The sequence below is a fragment of the Tamandua tetradactyla genome, chromosome 1 (assembly GCF_023851605.1).
Source record: "Tamandua tetradactyla isolate mTamTet1 chromosome 1, mTamTet1.pri, whole genome shotgun sequence".
In the NCBI taxonomy this organism is placed as follows: Eukaryota; Metazoa; Chordata; class Mammalia; order Pilosa; family Myrmecophagidae; genus Tamandua; species Tamandua tetradactyla.
The window spans coordinates 167,721,234-167,727,233 of NC_135327.1; the positions used below are offsets into that span (position 1 = coordinate 167,721,234).

The window sequence follows — 6,000 nt, forward strand, 5'->3', positions numbered from 1 at the left end:
TTGGTCATTTGAGCACATCAGGCAGACACCCCACAACTTTTGATCAGTATCATTAACCTGGAATAGACTCATGCCATGTCTGCTCATATTTCCTGGCCAGAATGAACTGCATGGCCATTGAGGGTCAACCTGGAGATTCTGCTTTATGTCATTGTCCCTGAAGCCAGGCAGAGGGAGGATCCATCACTGAGCTTCTTTAATTGCTAAGGCAAAAGAAAACGAAAAAGAAAGCAAATTTTATGTTGACTTTAAATCTTCTGCCTGAAAATAATTCTCATCATTTCCCTTCACATTTTATTAACAAAGGACAGTCGCAAGGCCATTCCTAACTTCAAATGAGGTCACAAAATGCAATCTTGCCATGTGCCAGGAAAGAAACAGCTCAAAATAGCCAGTGAACATAACTATTGATAAGTACACTAAGTAAAATGATTATACAGAATGAGAAAGTGGCAGAGAGCTATAAGTGAATGCGTTTTAATATATTTGATTATACAAGCAAATACAGAATTTGCTGAGTGATTTGATAGCAAAATAAGTGCCTCTTCCAGTGTGACCAATATATAATGCCAATTCTAATGATGTGTAAAAGTGAGGACAACCATTTCTATTCTCACTGACGTAAGGTAGGGTGAGGTAGGGAATCGGCTTCATTCTTAATTATATAAAGTAAAGCTGAAAAATTGTGTTATGTAACCCTATATCTTTTTTTCTTATTGAGGCTGAAAGAGAATGAGATTCATCTTTAACTATAGAAAGTAAAGCTAAAATAATGGGTTATATAACTCTGTATCTGTTTTCAGTCTATTGCATTTGCTTTTAGTAGCATTTTAAAGCATTTTGAGAGAACTATAAATAATAAGAAGAAACCTGGTTATTTAAGTAAACATATGAGAAAGGAGATGTGCAAAAAGGAAAATTTCCTCCATTGTGCCCAGGGCCCCTTCAGTGACTGTTGATTACGTTCATAAGTTCAAAGTCCACTTTTTCTATGACTCTTTTAAGTAGCTCTTGTCAGTTTAAATTTCTTGGCTGTCAGGTACAATGGTGATGTGTTTCATCTAGCTATGTCAAGCACATTGCTTTATTCCTGCTCACAATGAAAAGATTTCAACTGGAAAGGAATGCTTTAGGGAAGGTTTCAAGCCAACTGAAAAACAGACTTACCTTTTAAAAAGACTCAAATAAAGTTTGACGTGATGTATGGCATCCTAGGCCTTTCAGATTACAATTAATTTTGACAGTGTTCAATTAATTACAGCTTTCATTGTGATTATACAGAGATCATATTGCATATAAAAACTTTCAGGATGTTAGTGATGCAAAATTTAGGTCTCTGTTATCTCTAACTGCAGAGCTGTGAAATTTGACATTTGTCATAAAAAGTATTTGCTTCTCACATAAAAAACCATAGATGGTTCCACAAAGCTTAAAGGATAAAGTACATTCAAAATCATTCAATTTTTCGAGCCCAATTCTTACCATTTAGCCTTATTTTCTTCCAAACCTCCTGCCACCTACACACAGACAGACATACGCACATTTATATACACACCCTCATAATCTCCTCTAAACTCAGCTCAGACAAACAAAAATTCAATGTTATCAGGGCTCCGGTTCTGTTTTTCTATTATCCTTTTAGCAACACTTTCCTCTGGGGTATTGTAATCAAGCCAGCTCTACAAATGGTAGCATTTCAATATGCCATCCCAAAGAGAAACATCTCTTCTAGTAGCTCCCATTGAAAAGAAAAAAGAGGTTATATAAGCCAAATAGTCAGAAAACATCTCCTTGTGCCTCATTTATCCAAACTGGATTGCACATGATTGCAAATATGAGGGTTCAGCTTTACCTAATTAAAGTGACTACCAGGAGGGGATGCAAGGATGGTTCAGTGGTAGAATTCTCTCCCGCCACGCAGAAGACCCAGGTTCTATTTCCAGCCCAGGTACTTTCCAAAACAAGCAAACAAACAAAGAAAAATTCAACAAATGGTATTGCAATAATGGTATACACACATGGAAAAAGAATGAAATGTGACCTCTGTCATACAACAAACAAAAAACAAAACAAAAATCACTACCAGGAACAGAGAGTAGATGGCAGAGGTCAAGTCCACCTAAACGTCATTGCTGAGGATAGGAGACAGGAGTTTCACCAAAGATAATATAGATACAAGAACCCTATATTATTATTATTGTATCTAACCATCTAGTATTTATAGATTTTCAACAAAAATACGGGGAGTAAAAGAACCATGGTCCTTTGCCTTTTATATTTCATCGACAGGTTTAGATTATGCAAAGGAAAAAAAAAACAGATAAAGACCATAATCAATGAGAGTATACTGATGACCAAACAGAAAACTTGTCTTCATCATCTTTTTCTCTTCTTTCTAAGCTTCATTCCCCGCCCCCATCTTTCTTGGTATGGCTCACATGCTTTCTTCATAGCTTCCTATGACCCGTGCAATTAAAGCCTTCATCTAGGTTTACTGCTGACACATGAGACAACTTCAATGCATTAGGAAAGTTTCCATTTTATCCAGGGGAATCCAGCCCCACTCTAACCACTTTATAGTGTGCCCAGATTTCAGTTCCCACCTGCCCCCTCTTCCAGGACCCTTGTTCAGTGCACATTCTACACAATCATAATCTTTAGGAAAAATAACTGACTTTATTATTTTTTTAAGACTCTTATACCTGTCATACATATTTGCATTTTAAAAGAGAATATAGGGTCAGATAAAGGCTTTTTAAGAGGAAACAGATTAATGCTTATTTTATATTAGACTACAAGTGAACCTTTAGAATTACGGCAGTATTTCTATTTCCAGCAAACTGGAAATCAAATTTTGATATTAGATGATTTGGTGCACATTCAGTATACAGAGCGATAAAGTCAATATGTACTTTGGTTCTTGGCTTTTATGAGTGAACAATTCAGAACACTTAGAAACAATATACTTCATTAGGATGCGTTTGCTCAAATAACTCAAAGAGGTATATTTTAATCCCAACTGTTAAAAACAATACAAAGAAGCATAGTTAATCAACAGGATAAATACATGAAATTTTAAAAAATTCTTGATTAACATAAAAGAAGCCAAAAAAATGGTAAAAAAAAAAATATATGCAACAAGGAGAAAACAAATTGTAACATGGTAGACATAACCTTAACTACATCAAAAATTACATTGCAGGTAAATAAGAGGAAAATAGGCAAATTCACATTCATATTTGCATATTTTGCCACTCATTTCTCAATAATTTATAGAAAAAAGAAGCAAAAAATAATCACCAATGATATAAAAGATTTGAGTAATGCTCTCAATTATCCTAATCTAATTGAAATTGATACTATATTATACCATCACGTGTACAATACACATTCTGTTCAAGTGCACAGGAAACATACAACAAAATATACCATATGCTTGGCCATAAAATAAACCTCAACAGAATATAAAAGATCATTCAGAGTATGTTCTCTAAATAATGGAAAGAAATTAGAAATGAACAATAATGTCATTTCTGGAAGATCATCAACTATTTGGAAATTAAATACAAATTCTAAACACACCATGGGCCAAAAGAAATCACAAGAAAATTTTAAAATATTTCAAACTGAATTTTATCTAAAAATAACATGACAAAATTTGAGGGATGCCACCAAAACAGTTATTAGAAAAACACTTATAGCTCTAAATCCTTATATTTAAAAGACAAAGGTTTAAAGTCGGTGATCTAAACAGCCATCATGAGAAACTAGAAATAAAAAAGCAAGTTAAACTAAATTAAATAGGAGAATGTAAGTAACAAAGTTAAAAGCAATAATCAGTGAAATAAAAAAGAAAAACACAAAATCAGCAAAGCCAACACTTGGTCCTTTGAAAAGACAAATGAAATTAAGAAATCCACTGCTAAACTGACCAAGGGAGCAAGAGAAAGACATAAGTTACCAATATGATGAATGAAAGAGGCGCTATCACCATGGCTGCTATAGACATTAAAAGGCTGAAAAATCAGTACTACAGAGATTTTTATTTAAAAAGAAGGCATTTTAGATGATTTGAAGAGGGTCTGGTGTGGCCCCAGTGGCTGTGGTCACTCCAGTACAGGCTGGGAAGAGGTCGAAGGCCATTTTCCGAGCAAGGACTGCGCAGACTTTGCCTCTCCTCCGAAGCCTAGTTTTCGTGTTTGGTTTCTGTGCCCCTTTTCAGAGTTGCACAGCTAACAAACTAGTAGAGAGGCTCTTTTTGCATAGCAGCAAAGATTTTTAAATGTTAGAAAATTAGCTAAGTTTTCAAATATGCGAATTTTTATAGATGAGATATATTATTTTCATCAAATAATAGAAATATTACCAGTCATATCCAGCATTTTCACTCCATAGCACAAGTTTCTTTCAAAAACTCAATAATTTCCTGGTCCACTCTTAAAATGTCACTGTACTTTGAAAGGGGAGATTAAAAATAAAATCTCTTGGAGATACTAATTATGAGAAAAATGTCTCAAACTTTGGAAAACCTTTCTTTTCCAAAATAATGCTTTTAAATGTGCATAGTTAATATCTAAGTTCAACTCCTAAATATTTCGTCACATGTAGGCAAAACATTTCTAAAGTAATATATGAAATTTGTGAGGTCAGACCACTTCTCGTTATACGTCATTTTAAGGACAACTATTTAGAAAAATCTTTACTTTTAACTAATTATATTGACTTAATGAAGCATTTTGTACACTTCTGGCTTTATTGTCTGGGCTACAATAGCTTGCTAAAAGATAGGGCAATACATGCATTTCATACATGATGCTATTTCCTCAACCTGCTCTCCATCCATTTTTTCAATGCAATCAAGATAACCAATCCACAATAATTGTAGTTGCATTCATTTTTTCTTAAAGTTTTTTTTCCTATTCTATGAATCATTTACTGTCAAGATTTCATCCAGTATATCTTCTCTTGAGTATTTCAAGAGAGTCATCATAAAAGTATTCTTTGTGTAAAATCATCATCATCATCAACATAATAATAGTAGAAATAACAACAATAATAAACAATCTAAACTTATGGTGTGAACTCGTTCTTTTCTCAAAAATCCAAAGTTCATTATCAGAAGTTATATACATCCTGCCTCATTCCAGTATATAGCCTTTGTATCATATCTTTTGGCCACACTGTGTGATTCTTTCATGTTTTCCATGCCACTGCCTCTACCTTTAATATCCTTCTCTCCTTCATCTCATATTGAAATTTGATTCGTTTCCTTTAAAATGATGTCACTTCTTCCTTTCTCTACCCTCAAAGAGCTGTAGTCATAGGGTTGTCTTACTCCTATTGTTTGATGAAATGTTTGATATGATGGAAACTAATAGGGCAACTTAAATATCTTTTCTAGTACCGTCTTCCATTGTAGCAAGATCCTTTGGGAGAGGATATTTCCAAAGTGAGTCTTCAAGAATGAATTTCAGGTGGTGTATTTATTTTTTAATTCTGTTTTTATTGAGAAAAAAATCATGCAACATAAAATCGATCATATAACTATTTTAAAGCACAATAAATAAAATACAGAAAATTAACTTGAGTATTTCATCATTATCAGTTATCCTAAGATAAGACATGTTAGAAATATCTACTTCCATTCTACTTCCCACACTAGTAATTTGATCTATTACCTGCTTTTCCAAATCTTCAGCAGTATTTTCTTGGTATCTTTTAACAGTATTTGCTGATAAAAATTGGAATTTTTTTTTATGATCATATTCCTTTCACAGTAAAACTGGCTTGCATCTCTAGTTCTTATCACATTGTGATGTCCTCTACATTCTCTTCCAGTTTCCCACAGGCTTCCAACATCCACCTCTTACTAGTGACTTTTTATAAAAGTTCTCCAACAATAGGTTTAAGACCCACCTGATGCAGTTGGTAATGCGTTAACTAAAAATAACATTTCCAAAGCTCCTATTTACAATAGGTTTGCACCCACAGAGATATGGC

The 6,000-nt window shown here is 33.7% G+C and overlaps 1 long non-coding RNA gene across 2 annotated transcripts in view; it reads right to left on the reverse strand.

The window, feature by feature from the left end:
• Window positions 1–5,787, reverse strand: part of LOC143687217 (uncharacterized) — a 70,942-nt gene extending 65,155 nt beyond the window's left edge. For both annotated transcript variants that reach the window (XR_013177467.1, XR_013177466.1), the window contains exons 1-2: window positions 5,679–5,787; window positions 58–203 (exon numbers count right to left, since the gene is read on the reverse strand). This is a non-coding gene — a long non-coding RNA (uncharacterized LOC143687217). The remainder of the gene's footprint in view (window positions 1–57; window positions 204–5,678) is intronic.
• Window positions 5,788–6,000: the final 213 nt, after the last annotated feature.